Raw genomic sequence first — 19,494 nt, forward strand, 5'->3', positions numbered from 1 at the left:
CAGCTCTAAATCAAAATGAGCAACTAATGCCAAGATGACTCTGAGGGAATCTATCTTTGATACAGGAGAAAAAGTCTCCGTGTAGTCAATTCCTTCTTCTTGAGTGAATCCTTTAGCAACAAGTCTCGCTTTTTATCTCTTAGTGTTGCCTAATGAGTCTTTCTTAGTTTTATTGACCCATTTACAACCAATGGCTCTCGCCCCATTAGGCAACTTTACAAGTTCCCAGACTTTGTTGCACTTCATAGAATTCATTTCATCATCCATAGCATTGTACCACAATTTTGATTCTCTACTGTTCATAGCTTGTAAAAATGTTTCTGAATCATTTCCAATTCCAATATCAGATTCTAATAAATACACAACATAGCCTTTGTAAATCTTTGGTTTGACAGGTCTAGTAGATCTTCTTAAGACTTCACCAATAGGCTCTTGGGGAGTAGCAACTGGTTCAGCAGGTTGTTCAACAATTGCAGGAAACTCTTGAACATCTTGATCTAGTGGATTATCATTACCAACTTGTGGATCTTCAGTCATTGGTAATGGTGTTGGAAATTTATTTTACCAGGATCTTAGATCTACTCACAAGTATGTTGTTTAAACACCCTAAATATGAACTTTCTAAAACGATAAATTAAACACATATAAAGTTAAGAAAACCTTACATTGATGCAGCGGAATTAATGTCTCCTTCCACTCAGATCTCTAACCCTTGAATCCTTTCTGTAGCAGAGTATAATCAAGATCTGAGCCCGAATGTCTTTCTTCTTCAAGTTTGATCCTTCACAGTCTTCCAATCTATGATTGAGTTACTGCTTGCTGTGTGTGGGCACTCACTCTTTCACTAGGGTCACGAAATTGATGAAGGGAAAAGAGAGGGAAGATTTCGACCAGGTATAGAAAGTGGGGAAGGCTCAGTTTTTCTGAAGAGAGAAATTTCTGTCAGATTACTAATGAAAGCATGTATTGTGACTGAGCCATCACTTTCTATTTATAGGCAACTACTAGGTTTAGGTTAGGAATTATTTAGCATTAAAATAATGAAAATATTAATTTGAAATCCCACATTAAGTGGCCGGCCATGGTGTTGTATTGGGCCTCACTTGATTTTGCAGTTTTATCAAATTTTATCTCTATTTTCTCAAAAACGCCAATTTTCCAATTCTAACCTTTTAAATGCCAAAACTAATTATTTAATAACTAAAATGGACTATTAAATAATATTGTCATTTAATTTAATTATTAATTAGACATATATAGTCCATTAATAAATAAATAAACCTAGAAACTCTTTTCTTTACAATTTCACCCCTGCTTAGTGAAAATTCATAAAATTAGACATAGTCTAACTTTAGAATTATAATTGATCAATCACGAATCAATTAATGAGTCTTACAAGGAGAATGTTCTCAACTAGAATGGGGACCATGGATCTATATGCTGAGCTTCCAATAAGTGAACCAAATTTACCAAGTAAATTTCTACTTATTAATTCTTCGTTGAATCCACTCTTAGAACTTAGAATTGCACTCTCAGACTTATATAGAGCATATTATATGTTCCACGATATCAATATACTATCTCATTTAACCATTGTTATAATCTTATTGTGATTTAAAGATCCTCTATATAGATGATCTACATCGAGATGGGATTTCTTTACCGTTCTCACCCCTCAATGTATTTTGCCCCTTAAAACACTTAGCTACCTGTAAATGGTGTTTAATGATCTAATGATTAGTCAGTTAAACAAGAGCTCATCCATTTACTTCTATTTGCTAAGCTCGAAGGGAATCATCACTTGACTTCTATACACCAGTAGAAGCTATAAATTCCATATTTATGTTCAACACTCCCACTCAATCATACTATCATGTTCCCAAAATATACGTATCACCCTGACCCAAAAGTAGGCTTAACTAATAAATCTAAGAACATGAATAGCACTCCTGAGTTGAGCCTAAGCATATCAGGATTTAGATTCTTTTAATCTTAAGATCTACTACTGATATTGACTTGGAAAGATATGTATAATGGTAAGTTTGTAATATCTTAACTTAGTTGCAATATCGGTCTAGTCCAATGTATACTCCATACATTTGAAACTAGTATACTTTACTAATGTCCTGGAAAGAACATAACACTTACTCCAAGTGTAAGTACACATCATCGCTGATTATCACATTAGTGTAAACCCAATAACACTGATGAAACAGGGACCAAGTCTTTTGATTCATATGATCACAATCACATTCCACTGTGTTGACGATACTGTAATTGTGAATAAACATATGATCTGGATTTAACTGATTTTGTGTGTATGAATGTAATAAACATATCAAACATATTAAACCATTAGCATGTAAAATTCATGCAAACATCAATCACTTCAAATTTCTTATATTGATAACTAATCAAATTGTAAAGAGTTTTATTTAGGGCATAAAACCCAACAAATGGTTGTTCAACATTCGTTTGAACTACAAGAGTGTTAACGATTATCAATCTTGCTTTTGAAGTGGAAGGTTCTGAAGGATCTTTCTCAGGACCTAAGTCCTTTGATTGATCACTCCCACTGATCTAGGCATTCTCAAGAAATTTTGCATTCCTTGATTCCACAATTCTTGTGCTATGAGATGGACAATAAAACTTGTAACCTTTAGACTTTTCAGCGTACCCTATAAAGAATCCTCTTATGGTCCTTGGGTCCAATTTATTCTCTTGTGGATTATATATTCTGACTTCAGAAGGACATCCCCAAATGCGTACAGGATTCAAACTTGGTTTCCAACCTTTCCATAATTCAAAAGGAGTTTTTGAGACTGCCTTTGTTGGAACTCGGTTTAATATGTACACAGATGTCTTTAAAGCTTCAGTCCACAAGGATTTAGGAAGGTTAGAGTTGCTACTAAGCATACTCCGCACCATGTCCATTAATGTTCGATTTTTTCTTTCTGCAACACCATTTTGCTCGGGTGTACCGGGCAAGGTGTAATGGGCAACAATCTCGTTTTCTTCAAGAAACTTTACAAATGGACCAGGTACTTGTCCATCTTCTGTGTATCTACCATAATACTCACCTCCTCTATCTGATCTCACTATCTTAATTTGCTTGTTGCATTGTTTCTCTACTTCAACTTTAAATATCTTAAAGACATCTAATGATTCACTTTTATTATGAAGTAAGTAGATATACATGTAGCGTGAGTAATCATCTATGAATGAGATAAAATATTTCTGACCATGTGAGTCCATGTCTGGACTACATATATCAGTATGTATGATTTCTAATATTTCAGAACTCCTATGGACACCAGTTTTGACATATTTGGAGGTTTGCTTTCCCTTAATGCAATCCACACAAGTATCAAAGTCAGTAAAATCTAAGGTATTGAGTACCCCATCTTTTACCAACCTTTTAATTCTATCAATGGAGATATGTCCCAATCTTTGGTGCCACAATGTACAGGAATCCTCTTTCATAACAAATCTTTTAGTGCTAGCGTGAGCATGCATAACATTATTAGTGGTATTATTTTGTAAATTATGGCAGTAAAGACCATCAGATAAAATACCATTTCCAACACATTCAGATTTATAATATAAATTGAAATATTTGTCTGAAAATGTAAAGGAAAAACCAAAGGGTATAAGTCTTGAAACTGAAATCAAGTTTCTAGAGAAACTTGGTACATAAAGTCTTTTCCAACTTTAAAATAAAACCACTGCTTAAAACTAAATTGCATGTTCCAATAGCTTCCACTTGTGAGCCGATCTTGTTTCCAGATAAGATGCTTCGCTCACTTGCCACTGGCTTCCTTAGATTTTGAATATCCTGCAAAGAATTTGTTATGTGAATTGTTGAACCGGAATCAATCCACCATGTGTTAAGATTAGCATCAGCCATATTAGATTCATAACATACTAAGGAAATTGGATTACCTTTGTCATCCACCCATTTCTTGAACTGGCTACACTCCTTTTTCGCATGTCCCTTTTGTTTACAAAAGAAATATTTGATGGAATCTTTCTTTATGACAGCCTTGGGAGCCATGGGCTTTTTCCCTTTGTTCTTCTTGAATGGTTTGTGTTTCTTAGGTTGAGTGGTCAGGTGAACACTTTCTCCTTACTCCTGTAGGAGTCTGGCTTCCTCCTGAGCACACATGGTCATCAATTCATTGATGCTCCATTTTTTCTCATGTGTGTTGTAAGAAATTTTGAAAGGCCCATACTGTGGAGGAAGATTGTGAAGGATATAATAAACCAGGAAGGTATCAGGAATGATAACATCGAGTTTCTTCAAATGAGCAGTGATGTCCCTCATTTTAGAAATGTATTCTCGAACTCCTTTAACACCGGTGAGTTTAGTGGACGAGAACTCTTGGATGAGGTTGATGAACAAAGATTTATCTGAAGTGTCAAATTGCTCATCCATTACTTTGATAAAATCTTTCACCTTCTCAGGTGGCTCCACCGATCCACGCATTCCCATAGGAATTCTGGACATAATGAACATGATGCAAAGACGATTGAATTGCTCCCACTTTTCACGCAGTGCAATCTCAGCAGCAGTGCTAGTATCAGTGATAGCAGCTGGTTCGTCTTTCCTTATTGCATAGTCCATGTTAGTGCAAGCAAGGTGGAGAAGAACTCGTTCCTTCTAGATTTTGAAGTTGTCACTCCTAAGCTCAGGGTTTTAACTAGTGATTTCAGCGTATTTAGAGGTGGATGAAATAGCTGCAAGAATAGGATTACAAATTTAGATGTTAAAAGAAAATTGAGGCTTTAATGAATTCATGTTTTACCAATGTAGAAACATGATGAAGATGAACATTTTATTAAATCTAAAATTGCCTATGGGCTAAATTTTAAATTTAATAAAATTATATGAACTTTATGATAGATTTAATGAAATATTTAAATTTAGGAATTTGGAGGAATGAAATCTATCTTAATTAAAATTTGTGATAACACTATTAAATCAAATCCTCATAACTCCTTGTGGTGTAAATTGAGGCTTTAATACAATTAATGTATGATAATTAATTAAATGCAAATTCCTTAATATGTAATTAATGGCAGATTTTTCAAAATTAATTTAGACAATAAATTGCATAAATTTGGTAATATATAATTAAATGCACAATTATACAAATTAGCATAATTATTACATGCCTAAATAAATCATGTAATAAATTACTAAATTAAACAAATTTCCACTTTCAATTCATACTAAATATATGTATTAAACAAAAATAGAAAATTGACTAAATGCAATTTATTGAATAAATTAACATAAAATAGGAAAATAATTAATATTCCAAATAAATAAAAATTTATAAAAAATTTTGAATTTTTCCCTTTTTTTTTTTTTGAAAAATGCAATGCATACATGACATGTCGTTTTTGCAAAACGCAAAACGACACGTCATTTTATCAATTCCGAAGAGGCTGAATATGTATGCAAAAACGACACGTCGTTTACTCTCCTAAAGGGCAGCCTCACAAGACGAAAAATGACATGTCGTTTGTAACAAACGACTACGACAAAAAATCTTACAAACGACACGTTGTTTTCCACAAACGACATGTCGTTTGCATCGTCTTCTTCAGTCAAATTGGGTCGATTTTTACCCTTTTTTTGCACGCGGGTCTGACGGACCTGACCCAAACCCGATCGGAAAAGACAATTCCGATGACCAAAAAGGCCCAAATCAATCCCAAATGGATCTAAATGCAAAAATTAAGGTATCCATTAGATTTCATGCACGAAAACACGAAAAAATATGAACTTTATGATCACAAAGTTAATCGGGTCCGAAAAAGTTTTAACTGAATTTTTTTTTTCATTTTTAAGTTTTCAAAGGATTTTTAATGCTTAAATCGATCTATAATACTATACGAATATAGTAATATATATATATAGAATTCGAAATAAATACCGAAAAAATGAAAAACGGAAAAAATCGAACTTTAGACCGATCAACTTCATGTTATATATATGCATGTATATATCACATAAAACAATGAAAATGGGTATTATGAATATTATTATGCGATAAAACATATATATAATGTACAATATATATAAAAACATATATACATATACATAAATATATATCGAACAAAAATATATTATACCGTATCGTATAAAGTATATAATATATATATCAACGTATGAATAAATGTATATATATACGTATAAAAATATATATATAATTGGAATTGTTTGAATATGAATATATATATATACACGAACGAAAATAAATATATATATGAACACTGTATCTACGAGTATATATATGTATATGAAATTTAACCAAAATCAAGGCAGAGATTAAAACCGCTCTGATACCAACTGTTAAACTATAATATAGTATATAAAATATAGCATATATATAAACAATATGTAATGCGGAAAAACTATAAACATATCGATAATATATGTAATGAAAGATCGATATACCTCCAGCCATTGATCTTTAAGCTTCAATCCCTACGATAGTTTCGGTATTAGAGTTCGGGCTTCCTCGCTCTCTCAACTCTCTTTAGATGGAATTCGCTAAATAAGCAGAATGAGTGAGGAACTCGAGGACCGAGACCCTATATTTATAGGTGGGATACTCCATCAGTATCTACGCCACATTAATTGTTAGAATATTTTGAAAATTAATTCCAGAAATCAAATCGGGTAATAAATATAGAAATCTGACCATATATAGAATATTACATAATTAATTTTGTCCAGATTCAATGAATATAAAATATTCATTTATCAGAAAATCAATTATATATTTTGTTTCCTTATATAGAAATTTATTTCTATAAATAGAAAATTTATTTCCTTAAATAAAATATTCTTATATTTGGTTCTATCAATTTATGCAATTTTTTTCTGTAAAGTCATTTCTAAATTGGTGGAAAATCGGTTATGGGTTGTCTTGGTTGTCTTCCTTTCGACTATTTCTTCCTTTATTAGAAGTTATTATAGTTTGTTAAGTTAGTTAGGTTGTTACCACATGTGAATTAATTCTGCTTTGATCAATTAGTTTCTAACTATATTTCGATTATGTTTTTTTATGGCTCGTAGTACATGTAAGCGTAATTAATTGAGCTTACTTCTCAATTCATTGAAAACAATCAATAAAAGTTTTCTTCTCTCTTTAATTCTCTAAAATTAATATGGTATCAGGTTAAACCTGCTTCCCCATAATCTTCTATCTTCATCTGCAATAATTGTGAGACGTCAAACTAGGAGCTCTGCTAACGGAAAAAAATGGCGATACTGCTGTCAATCCCACCACTAACGTCAAGCACACCTCTGCTCCAATTCAACCTATGGAAACTTGTGATCGATATACCTCATGAAGACTTGTCTAGTCCTTATTTTTTGAGCACAAGAGATCATCCAGGCCTAGTTCTCGTCTTCGCTCCACTTTCAGGACCTAATTTTCAGTCCTAGCATTGAGCCATAACCATGGCCTTTGCTATGAAGAACAAAATTGTGTTTCTTGATGGTAGCCTTCCCTAAATCTCTTCCTACTAATCCTCTTTTTTGTTCTTGGTCTAGGTGAAACAACATGGTCATGTCACGGTTGCTTCACTCTGTTTCCCCTGACATTACTTAAAGCATTGCGTTCTTTAATCTTGCATCTGAGATGTAGAATGATTTGATCAAGTGATTCAATCAAGGCGATGATCCTCACATCTTCCAGCTCAAGGCTCAACTTCTTAGTCTTCAAGAAGGTGATCAGTCCATAAACTCCTATTTTACCAAACTGAAATTCCTCTAGGATGAGTTGAAGGAATTTTGACCTTCTACAACTTGTACCTGTGGTGCTCTTCAAAAATTACACGAATATTACAACATGGATCAATTTCTCCAATTCTTGATTGGACTCAATGAATCATGCAATTCGGTAAGTGTTCAAATTTTGCTTCTTAATCCATTACCTTCAATTTCCAAAGTGTGCTATGGTTGTTCAAGAAGAGAGGCAAAGAACTCTCTCTCCTACTGTTCAACCCCCTAATCCCCCTTCGAGGAACAAGAAGCCCAGACCTTCTTGTTCCATTTTCCATAAACCTGATCACCTTGTGGACAAATGTTACTTCATCCATGGGTTTCCTCCTGGCTATGGTGGCAAGAATCATGCTGACAAATCTAAACCAGCACCCCAAGCTCATCAAGCTTCAACTACTCCAGGCCCAAATCCAATTCCCATTTCATCCCTAATTTAGGACACTAACTGATGAATCCTCCCCCAGACCTCATGACTCATTATAAACAGTTGGTCTCTTTCTTGAGTCAACAAATTCAACAAAAAAATTCCAAACCAGATACATCTATTACTATTAGGACTGGAGATTTTGAGTGGGTTTGTTTCGGACCCAGCCAACTTTCCTAGACCCGACCTGGTCAACCCGCCCAGACCCGACCCAGTCAACCTGCCCAAAACCGAGTCGATCAACCTGTAAAATTTAAAAAACTCGTTCTGTTTGAGAGGGTCGGGTCCAACCCGATACACTTTCGGACGAGTTTGCGGGTTGATTTTTTATAGCCATCAAATTTCGGGTTGGACCCGAATTCGCTTGCCAACTTGACCAAATTTACTTTTCTTTTTATTACATGTATAATATATTAAAAATAAAAAAAATCCTAAAATCTAATCCTTTTATTTTTATTAGATATAATATATATTATATAATATAGTTTGAAACTTTTCAGATTGTTTTTTTTTGTATTTTAGATTTGAAATTAATATTTTTTTTAATCTAACGAAAATAGATTTTGATGTTATAAGTTTATAACTTATATGCTTAATTTAATATACAGAAAAAACTACATACAATTTGATTTTTTTTTAAGTTGATAGAGTTACTGGGTCAACCTGTGACCCGCAAACTGGTGACCAGTGAATCCGGCCAAATCAATCATTCCACGAGCCATGTCCAGGTATAATTTTTTGAACTTAAAACTCGACAAATTTATCTAATGTTTAACCTTAATTATTGTGGCTGCTTCTAACTTGTCTAGTAACTGTACTATCCCTTCTCATTTTTGAATTATGGATAGTAGTGCCACTCATCATATTTTCTTTGATTTTAGTCAATTTTCTAGTTTTATCAATGTCCCTCATCAAAAACATGTCATTTTACCAAATGACTCTTTGATTGCCATTGCCAATATTGGCATAGTACATATAAACCAGTAGATTACCATATACAATCTCTTGCTTGTTCCCTTTCTTAAATGTAATCTTTTTCCTATTCATTCTTACTTACAAGACTAAAATAATATAATTACTAATTCTTTATGTTTCATTTAAGCACCCAAAACGATTTCGGTTGGAATGACTTAGTAAATTGAGAAGCTCTACATTCTTGAACAAGCTTCAACTTCAAATGTGTCCCCCTCACAATTTGCTTATATTTGAAATTCAATAATTATATCAAATGATATTGATCGGTAGCACAAACATCTTGGTCACCCTTCTATACTCATTTCCAACTGTTAGATATTAGCTGTAAAAGAATTAGTTGTTTAATAGATATTTAGTAGTTTCCTATTTTTTGGTAGTTTCCCTTTTATGTCTCCTAACTTTGTATATAAATATGTATTATTCTATGAAATCAATATACAATTCGAATCACTATTTTCTACATGGTATCAGAGCATTGTGATTCAAAATTCGAAATTCGAAATTAGGGTTCTGAAAAAAAAAAAAAAAATTAGGGTTTGAGTTTAGGGTTGTTTTTTTTCGAAAACCCTATTTGGAGTGACCATTTTTTCTCACCGCCCACATAGGAGGACTGCCCAGCCGCCGGACTGCAAAACCCAAAAGTCCGGCGTCCAGATTCACCGCGCGTGGGGCCCACGCGCCGTCGTCCGCCGCTGCCGACCGTCCCACGCGCCGGCGCGTGAGGGCGCGTCCGGCGTCTTCTCCGGTGGCGGTCGACGCCCGTCCCACTCCTGCTCCTTTCTCGTCCTCCTTTCTTCGGTTTTCGGCGGTTCTTCGCATTTTGTGGTTCGATACTTTTGTCTTCTTTGTGTTTGGGTATCTATTCCTTTGAGTTTGCTCTCTTCCTTTTTCTGTCAATTTTTTGGTTTCGAGATTATGGCAGAGATAAAATCAGATTCGAAATCAATCGTTGTTTCTGATGTGGTTCCCGTGATGTCTAAAATCACGGACCATAAGTTGATTGGTTCGAATTATTTAGAATGGAGTAAGACGATTCGACTGTATTTGAGGAGTATTGACAAAGATGATCACTTGACTGACGATCCTCCTGAAGAAACAAACGATTCAAGGAAAATATGGCTCCGTGAGGATGCTCGCTTGTTCCTTCAAATTCGAAATTCTATCGATAATGAGGTAATTAGTTTGATTAATCATTGTGAATTGGTTAAAGAACTAATGGGTTACTTGGAGTTTTTGTATTCTGGCAAAGACAACATATCTCGCATATATGATGTTTGCAAAGCTTTTTATCGCGCGGAGAAACAAGATAAGTCTCTTATGAATTATTTTATGGCTTTCAAGAAAACATATGAAGAACTTAATGTGCTATTACCGTTTAGTCCTGATGTAAAAGTTCAACAGCGCCAACGAGAACAGATGGCTATTATGAGTTTTCTTGCTGGACTCTCATCTGAATTTGACTCTGCAAAGTCACAAGTTCTCTACGGTTACGATGTCTCCTCTTTACAAGATGTGTTTACTCGTGTTCTTCGCACAGAGACTACCTCTTCAACTCCTCTTAATAGTGCCTTGGTGAGTCGTAATAATTCTGCACCGGAAAGAAACTCTACTCCAAGTGGATTTAAAGGAGGTAATTCACAAGGACCTGATAACCGCACACCAAATTCTGGGAGCATCATGTGCAATTATTGTAAGAAACCAGGCCACACCAAGTTTGAGTGTAGGAAGTTACAATTTAAGAATCGACAACAACACTCTGCCAATATTGCAAGCACTAGTGATGCATCTGACGAATCGGTCCTTATTTCTGCTGATGAATTTGCCAAGTTCTCAAGGTATTAGGAAACACTTAAGTCTTCATCTTCTTCTGTCACTGCGATTGCTGATTCAGGTAACTCTAATGCCTGCCTTCTTTCCAAATCCTCAAAATGGGTCATTGATTCTGGTGCCACAGATCATATGACGAGTAATTCCGTCTCTTTTCCACTTTTCGATCTCACGGTCCCACTTCGTTGTCACCTTAGCCGATGGGTCAACGGCCTTCGTTCTTGGATCTGGCACTATTGTTCCTACACCTATGTTGTCTTTATCATCAGTCTTACATTTACCTGATTTATCCTTTAATTTGCTTTCTGTTAGTCAACTCACTCGTAATCTAAATTGTTGCATCTCATTCTTTCCTGATCATTGTTTGTTTCAGGATCTTATGACGAAGAAGATTATTGGTAAAGGACATGAATCTGGTGGCTTGTATGTTCTTGACCCACTTCCGCCAACCTCTATTGCTTGTTCGAGTGTTGCTTCCGCTTTTGAGGCTCATTGTCGTTTAGGTCATCCATCCCTTCCTTTGCTCAAGAAACTGTGTCCCCAATATAGTAGTTTATCTTCGTTAGAATGTGAGTCATGTCAGTTTGCCAAACATCATCGTGTTAGTTTGAGTCCACGTGTCAATAAACGTGCTAGTGTTCCTTTTGAGTTAGTTCATTCTGATGTTTGGGGTCCTTCTCCTATTTTGTCTCAACCTGGATTCAGGTATTTTGTTACTTTTGTGGATGATCATTCTCGTTTAACTTGGTTATATTTAATGAAAAATCGTTCTGAGTTGTTTTCTATATTCTCGTGCTTTTTGTCTTTGAGATTCAAACTCAATTTAATGTATCTATTCGTACTTTGAGAAGTGATAATGCCAAAGAGTACATGTCTGCTCAATTTCAATCTTATATGACCTCTAATGGCATGCTTCATGAAACTTCTTGTGTTGATACGGCACCTCAGAATGGTGTTGCAGAACGTAAAAACGTACATCTTCTTGAAACCGCACGTGCTCTCTTGTTTCAAATGAAAGTCCACTAAACCTTTTTGGGCCGATGCGGTTTCCACGGCATGCTTTCTTATTAATCGCATGCCCTCCTCTGTTCTTAATGGTGAAATTCCATTTAAAATTCTTTTTCCTAATAAGTCATTATTTCCAGTTGCTCCGCGAGTATTTGGTAGTGTTTGTTTTGCTCGCGATGTCCGTCCATCTGTCACCAAATTAGACCCTAAGACACTAAAGTGTGTCTTTGTTGGTTATTCTCGTCTTCAGAAAGGGTATAGGTGTTACTGTCCTGATCTCAACAAATATCTTGTTTCTATTGATGTTACTTTTGTAGAAAATACACCTTATTTTTCATCTTCCACTACTTCTACTAGTCAGGGGGAGGATGATGATTTGTTGGTTTATTCTGTCACATCCTATGCGCCTGCTCCATGTTACGGCGAGTCTCTTGTTCCTTCACACTGCCTCGGTCGTCACCCCCACAATGTCTACACCTCCACCACCTCCACCACCTCTACCACCTCCACCAGTCCCTCGGCCTCCTATAGTGTACACCGGGCGCCCCCTCCTCCACCTCCTGTTTCATGTCCTGCACCTGCATCTTCGTCATCAGATCTGGACATCTCAGATGATCTTCCCATTGCACTACGTAAAGGTAAACGCCAATGTACTTTTCCTATTACTTCTTTTGTGTCTTATAATCATCTCTCCTCTTCTTCTTGTTCTTTTATTGCTTCTCTTGATTCTATCACTATTCCTAAAACTGTTCGAGAAGCGATGTCTCATCCTGGTTGGCTTGCTGCAATGATAGAAGAGATGAATGCTTTGGTTGCGAATGGTACTTGGGTCTTGGTTGATTTACCTTCCGGAAAACAGGCCATCGGGTGTAAATGGGTGTTCACGGTTAAATTCAATTCAGACGGCACAGTTGCTCGCTTAAAGGCCCGTCTTGTTGCCAAGGGTTATGCTCAAACCTATGGAGTGGACTATTGTGATACTTTTTCTCCTGTTGCTAAACTCACATCTGTTCGACTGTTCATTTCCCTGGCAGCTACTCATCATTGGCCTTTGCATCAGCTTGATATTAAAAATGCTTTTCTTCATGGAGATCTTGAGGAAGAAGTATATATGGAGCAACCTCCTGGGTTTGTTGCTCAGGGGGAGTTAGGGCGAGTTTGTCATCTTCGGAAATCTTTATATGGATTGAAACAAAGCCCTCGTGCTTGGTTTGGTAAATTTAGTCAGGCTGTTGAGAAGTTTGGTTTGTTGAAAAGTAAGTCAGATCATTCTGTGTTTTATAAAAGATCAACTGTTGGTATCATTTTGTTAGTGGTGTATGTTGATGACATCGTTATTACTGGAAATGATACTGAAGGCATCTCATCCCTTAAGTCTTTTATTCACACCCAGTTTAACACGAAAGATTTAGGGGAACTCAAGTATTTCTTGGGGATTGAAGTTACTCGGAGTAAACAAGGTATTTTTTTGTCTCAAAGAAAGTATGTACTTGATTTGCTAACTGAGACAGGGAAATTGGGATCAAAACCTTTCAATGCTCCAATGAATCCAGCTGTGCATCTTACACGTGATGGGAAACCATTTGAAGATCCTGAGAAATATCGCAGGTTAGTTGGGAAGTTGAATTATTTAACTGTGACTCGTCCAGATATTACATTTCCAGTTAGTGTTATCAGTCAGTTCATGTCTTCCCCAACAATTCATCATTGGGCAGCATTAGAACAAATTTTATGTTACTTAAAAGGAGCACCAGGACGAGGTATAGTTTACAAGGATCATGGACATACCCAGATTGAGTGTTTTTCTGATGCCGATTCGGCAGGCTCCAAGGTAGATAGACGATCCACTTCAGGATATTGTGTATTTGTTGGGGGCAATCTGGTCTCTTGGAAGAGTAAGAAACAAAATGTTGTATCTAGATCCAGTGCTGAATCAGAATATAGAGCTATGGCCCAGTCCGTGTGTGAGGTAATATGGATTTATCAGCTTTTGACTGAATTCGGGTTTAAGACTTCTATTCCAGCAAAATTATGGTGTGATAATCAAGCTGCTCTTCATATTGCCTCGAATCCCGTATTCCACGAGCGAACTAAGCACATTGAGATTGATTGTCATTTTGTTCGTGAGAAAATTCAACAAGGTCTGATCTCCACAGGATATGTGAAGACCGGAGAACAACTAGGAGATATTTTTACAAAGGCTTTGAATGGGGTGCGGGTCGATTATCTTTGTAACAAGCTGGGCATGATTAACATCTATGTTCCAGCTTGAGGGGGAGTGTTAGATATTAGCTGTAAAAGAATTAGTTGTTTAGTAGATATTTAGTAGTTTCCTATTTTTTGGTAGTTTCCCTTTTATGTCTCCTAACTTTGTATATAAATATGTATTATTCTATGAAATCAATATACAATTCGAATCACTATTTTCTACAACAAATTCAATAAAGAGCTTGATTTTACTTTTCAAAAATAACCTATGTTTTATTATTCGATTTGTCATCAAGCTAAATAAAGAAAATTACTTTTTATTTCTCATAATAACTTTTCTGTTAATTTGTTTGATCTAGTGCATACCTCCCTAGCCTTGAAGGCTCTAAATATTTCTTCACTATTGTTGAGGATAAATCTAGATATGCATGGATCTATATATATATATATATATATATATTCAAAACTAAAGCGATGTTCAAAAAAAAAAAATTCCTGCATTTTTTTTTCTTTAATCTCAAACTCAATTCTATATGAAAATTAAAGCTATACAAACTAATAATGCAAAAGAATTCAACGTCACTACTTTTTATGTCAATACATGTATTATACATCATTATTATTGTGTTGACACCTCCAACAAAATTCAGTTGTGGAGAGAAAATACCAACACATCCTTAATATTGCCATTATTTTTTGGGAAATTACCACATATAATATTTTTTGTAATTTCTAATTTACGGTTTAAATTTCTAAAGTGGTTGCAGCGCTAGTTGCAATAGGAGAATCTGTACGATTTTTTGTTGCAATTTAGGCTGCAGCGCTAGTTGCAATATGGGTTTCTATGTAGAATTCCGTAAAAATGCAAAAAAAAAAAAAAAAAAAAAAAAACTGTTTAGAAGTGTAAAAATGAAAAAGCCCTTTATTTTTTTAATATCACATTGCTCTTGTACACTGGCCTCATGCCATTACCACTGCCACATACTTAATCAACATAACTCCTTCTATGTTACTCAATAAAAAGACTTCATTTGAGGTATTTCACCACCAACCCCAATCATATGACCATTTAAAGGTCTTTGGCTGCCTTGCTTATGCATCCACTTCTGACAGAACACGACACAAGTTTTCTCCGAGAGTTAAGGATTGTGTTTTTTTTTGGCTATCCATTAGGGGTAAAGGTCTACACCCTCTTAGATTTAGAATCAAATTCTATTTTCATTCAAGAGATGTCATATTTCATGAGGATATATTCCCTTTCCCTAAAAACCTCTGTCAGGATGAAAATAGATACTTTTTTTCCAACTACGATACTTCCAACTATGACACCTATAATCCCATCTACAATAACTGTAGATCCATATGCCATTTTCCCCAAAACACAAACTCCTCCCTCTACAACACACCCTGTGTATACAGACCACAAATGAAAGTAGAAAAATTTCCAAACCAGCATACTTCAATGACTAATCCTTTTCTGTTTCCAACAGTGCAACCTCTACATCTCATCCCATCCAAAATTACCTTTGTTGCAAAAACATTTTCAAAATTCTTGATACTTATGCCCCTGTTGTAAAATTCAACACTATCAAAATTCTTCTTGCACTTGCACCAATACACAAATGGGAATTACACCAAATGGGCATAAACAATGCATTTTTTCACGACGATTTGCATGAAACATGAAACTTCCCAAAGGAAACAAATATGCCACTAAACTCTCTCCCAAACGTGTTTCCAAACTCCAAAAGAGCCTATATGGCCTAAAACAAGCATCTATGCAATGTTATGCCAAGCTTAGCTCCACACTCATATCCTGTGGTTTCAAACAATCAACATCAGATCATTCTCTAATCATTAGATCCAACAACAACACTTTTATGGCAATTTTCATATATGTGGAGGACATAGTAATTGCTAGCAACAATGCAGCTACCACTTAAGCTTTCAAAATAACACTTGACAAACAATTTATACTCAAAGATCTTAGCCTTCTAAAACTTTTTCTTGGGATTAAAATTGCTCGATCATCAAAAAGGATTTATATTTCCCAAAAACCATGACTCTGTAATTACTTACAGATATAAAGTATCTTGGAGTTAAAATATCCTCATCACCCATGGAACTTAACTTAAAGTTAAGTTCCAATGAATGCGTACTTATTCTTTCTAATCCTAAAACTTATAGAAGTGTCATTGGCAAGTTGTTGTTGGAAATTATTTTACCAGGATCTTAGATCTACTCACAAGTATGTTGATTAACACCCTAAATATGAACTTTCTAAAACGATGAAATAAACACATATAAAGTTTAGTAAACCTTACATTGGGTGCAGCAGAATAATATGACTCCTTCCGTTTAGATCTCTAACCCTTGTATCCTTTTTGTCGCAGAGTATTATCAAGATCTGAACCTGGATCTCTTTCTCTGATTCTTTAGTGCTGAAACTCCTTCTTGCTGAAAGTCTTTCTTCACGATCTACCTCACTATGATTGATGTATCACTTGCTGTGTGTGGGCACTACTCTAATCACTAAGTATTTCGAAATCTTAAGGAAGAAGAGAGAGAGAGAGAGTGGCCGGCCAAGAATAGAGAGAGAGGCTCAGGTTTTTCTGAATGAAAAGTGTAAAAGTTAAGTGTAATTTTCCTGAAGCCTTCACTATCTATTTATAGCATTCCACTAGGGTTAGGTGTGAATTTTTTGGCATTAAAATAATAAAAATGTCAAAGGATAATTCCTATAAAAGTGGCCGGCCATGCAATGTGGATTTGGGCCTCACTTTTTGCAATTTTGCACTTTTATCTTTTCTGCATCTGATTTTCTCAAAAACGCCAATTTTCAAATTCAACCATTTAAATGCCAATTCTAACTATTTAATAACTATAAATAATTATTAAATAATATTGTCATGTATCATATTTATTAATTGAACCATACAAAGTATCATAATTAACAAATATGCCCCTAAAACTCTTTCTTTACAATTTCTCCCTTAGTGAAAAATTCACAAATAGACATAGTCTAATTTGAGAATTATAATTGATTAATCAAAACCAATTACATGAGTCTTACAAGCAATATTATCTCAACTAGTGGGGGGGACCATGGGTCTATATAACCGAGCTTCCAATAAGCAGATCAAGAATTTATAATCTAAATTCACTGACTTACTAATTCTTCGTTGAATCCACGCATAGAAGTTAGAATTGCACTCTCAGTATATAGAATGCTCTATATGTTCCACCATATAGACACATCATTAGTTATCCATTGTTATAATCCTAATTTGATCAATGATCCTCTATATGAATGATCTACACTGTAAAGGGATTAGATTACCGTTACACCCTACAATGTATTTAATCCTTAAAACACTTAACCCCGTATAAATGATATTTCAGCTTATGTGAAATGAGTACTCCACCATTTATTTTCGTTTGGTCAAGCTCGAAGGAGATCATCCTTTACTTACTATTCGCCAGATAGAAGCTATAGATTCCATGTTTATGTTAGCGCTCCCATTCAATTGCACTACCGTGTTCCCAAAATGTACGTATCACCCTGACCCAAAAGTAGACTTAACTAACAAATCAAAGAACACGAATAGCCTCTTGAGATTGAGCCTAATCATAACAGGATTAAGATCATTTGATCTAGGATCAACTAGGCGATATTGACTTGAATAGATATTACGGTAAGTTTAATAAATCTAAATCAAAGTTCAATATCGGTCCCAACCTGAGCTTTACTTTAACCAATGCTCTAGAAGGAAAATAGCATTTCTCCAAAGGCAAGTAAACTCTGTTGTAGATTATCATATCAGTAAAACCCTGTGTCTGATGAATCTAGGAAAATTTATTCACATAGTCATGTTTACTTTCCAATATGTTGACAACACAATAAAACAGGATCAAGTATGTGAAAAAGGGTTTAAGATGAATTCATACATTATGTACATATAATCATGAAATAAATCATGTGAACCATGCAACATTAAATGTTATTTCTGATCTATATTAATAAGTAAATCTGATTATATTGAAATGAGTTTTATTTAGGGCATAAAACCCAACAAACTCCCACTTGCACTAATATAAAACAAAAAATGCATTTAAAATAATCTCAACACCTTGATATACAAATCAAGTGTAGTAGTAGTGAACTCCTCGTAATAGGATCTGAAAGGTTGAATTAAACACAACCTTTTCTCCACCATTACTCTTCCTTAATCACAAAATCATTGATAATGTGAAATTCCTCTCTATATGTCTACTCTTTTTGGGATACTGGATTCTATACCTTTGGCAACTACTTTTGGTTAATCAGGAAATTAACACTAGTAGTTTAGGCAATTTGGAATGGTGCCAAAGATGTATAGAACTTTCCTTAGGCGGAATAAGTACCTTTCCAGCAACTTTAACATTCATTCCCTTTCTGGTAGACCTAGAGACTTCAGATAGGTTTTTACACTTCTCCAAAATCACTATTCCACCCCCAGAGTAATCACCATCTTATCAGAAAGATTTTCTAGCACAAAGGCAAATTCTGAAATCTGATGTGGTGTAGTCTAAGAGTTTTAAATACACCCTTATTCACTAACATATAGTTCCTCTTCTTAATCTTAAGATTTACTTGATTGTCTTCCAATGTTCTTCTTCTGGATTATTCTGATACCTACTCATTACTCCCACTCAACAGCAGGTGTCTGGTCTAAGGCATACTAAAGCATATCTGAGACCTCTCACTGTTGATATAAGAAATTCTTTCACGGCTTTATCTTTTCTGGAATAGTTGAGACTTTTCCTTAGAAAAATAAAATCTATGCCTAGAAGTCGAGAAGCTTCTATAGATTGCCATTAGAAAGAAAATGCTTCAGAATCTTACTAAAGTAAGTTGCTTGCATTAGAGTAAGTAATTACCAGGTATACCATAAGCCATAGGTTTAGATAAACTCAAACCTATAATACTAGGAACAGGAAGTCTTGTTAATTCCATTGAATAGACTTATATAGGAAATTTCCTTTTATGTCCTTGTAATAGAAAGTTTAGGTTACTCCATGTGAATGGATTAAACCATAGTTCTATTGGATTTCTTCTTATTTTCTTATCTTGACAATCCATTACTTGTTTAAACTCACAATGGATTTTAATCACTAGTGTCTTCCAAGTCATAAGAAGGTGAGTTCCTAGAAACTCTCCCACTACGACAAGGTACCGTGAATTATGTCTAAGAAAACTAAATAGTATTGA

Source organism: Cannabis sativa, chromosome 5 (assembly GCF_029168945.1).
Source record: "Cannabis sativa cultivar Pink pepper isolate KNU-18-1 chromosome 5, ASM2916894v1, whole genome shotgun sequence".
Classification (NCBI taxonomy): domain Eukaryota; kingdom Viridiplantae; phylum Streptophyta; class Magnoliopsida; order Rosales; family Cannabaceae; genus Cannabis; species Cannabis sativa.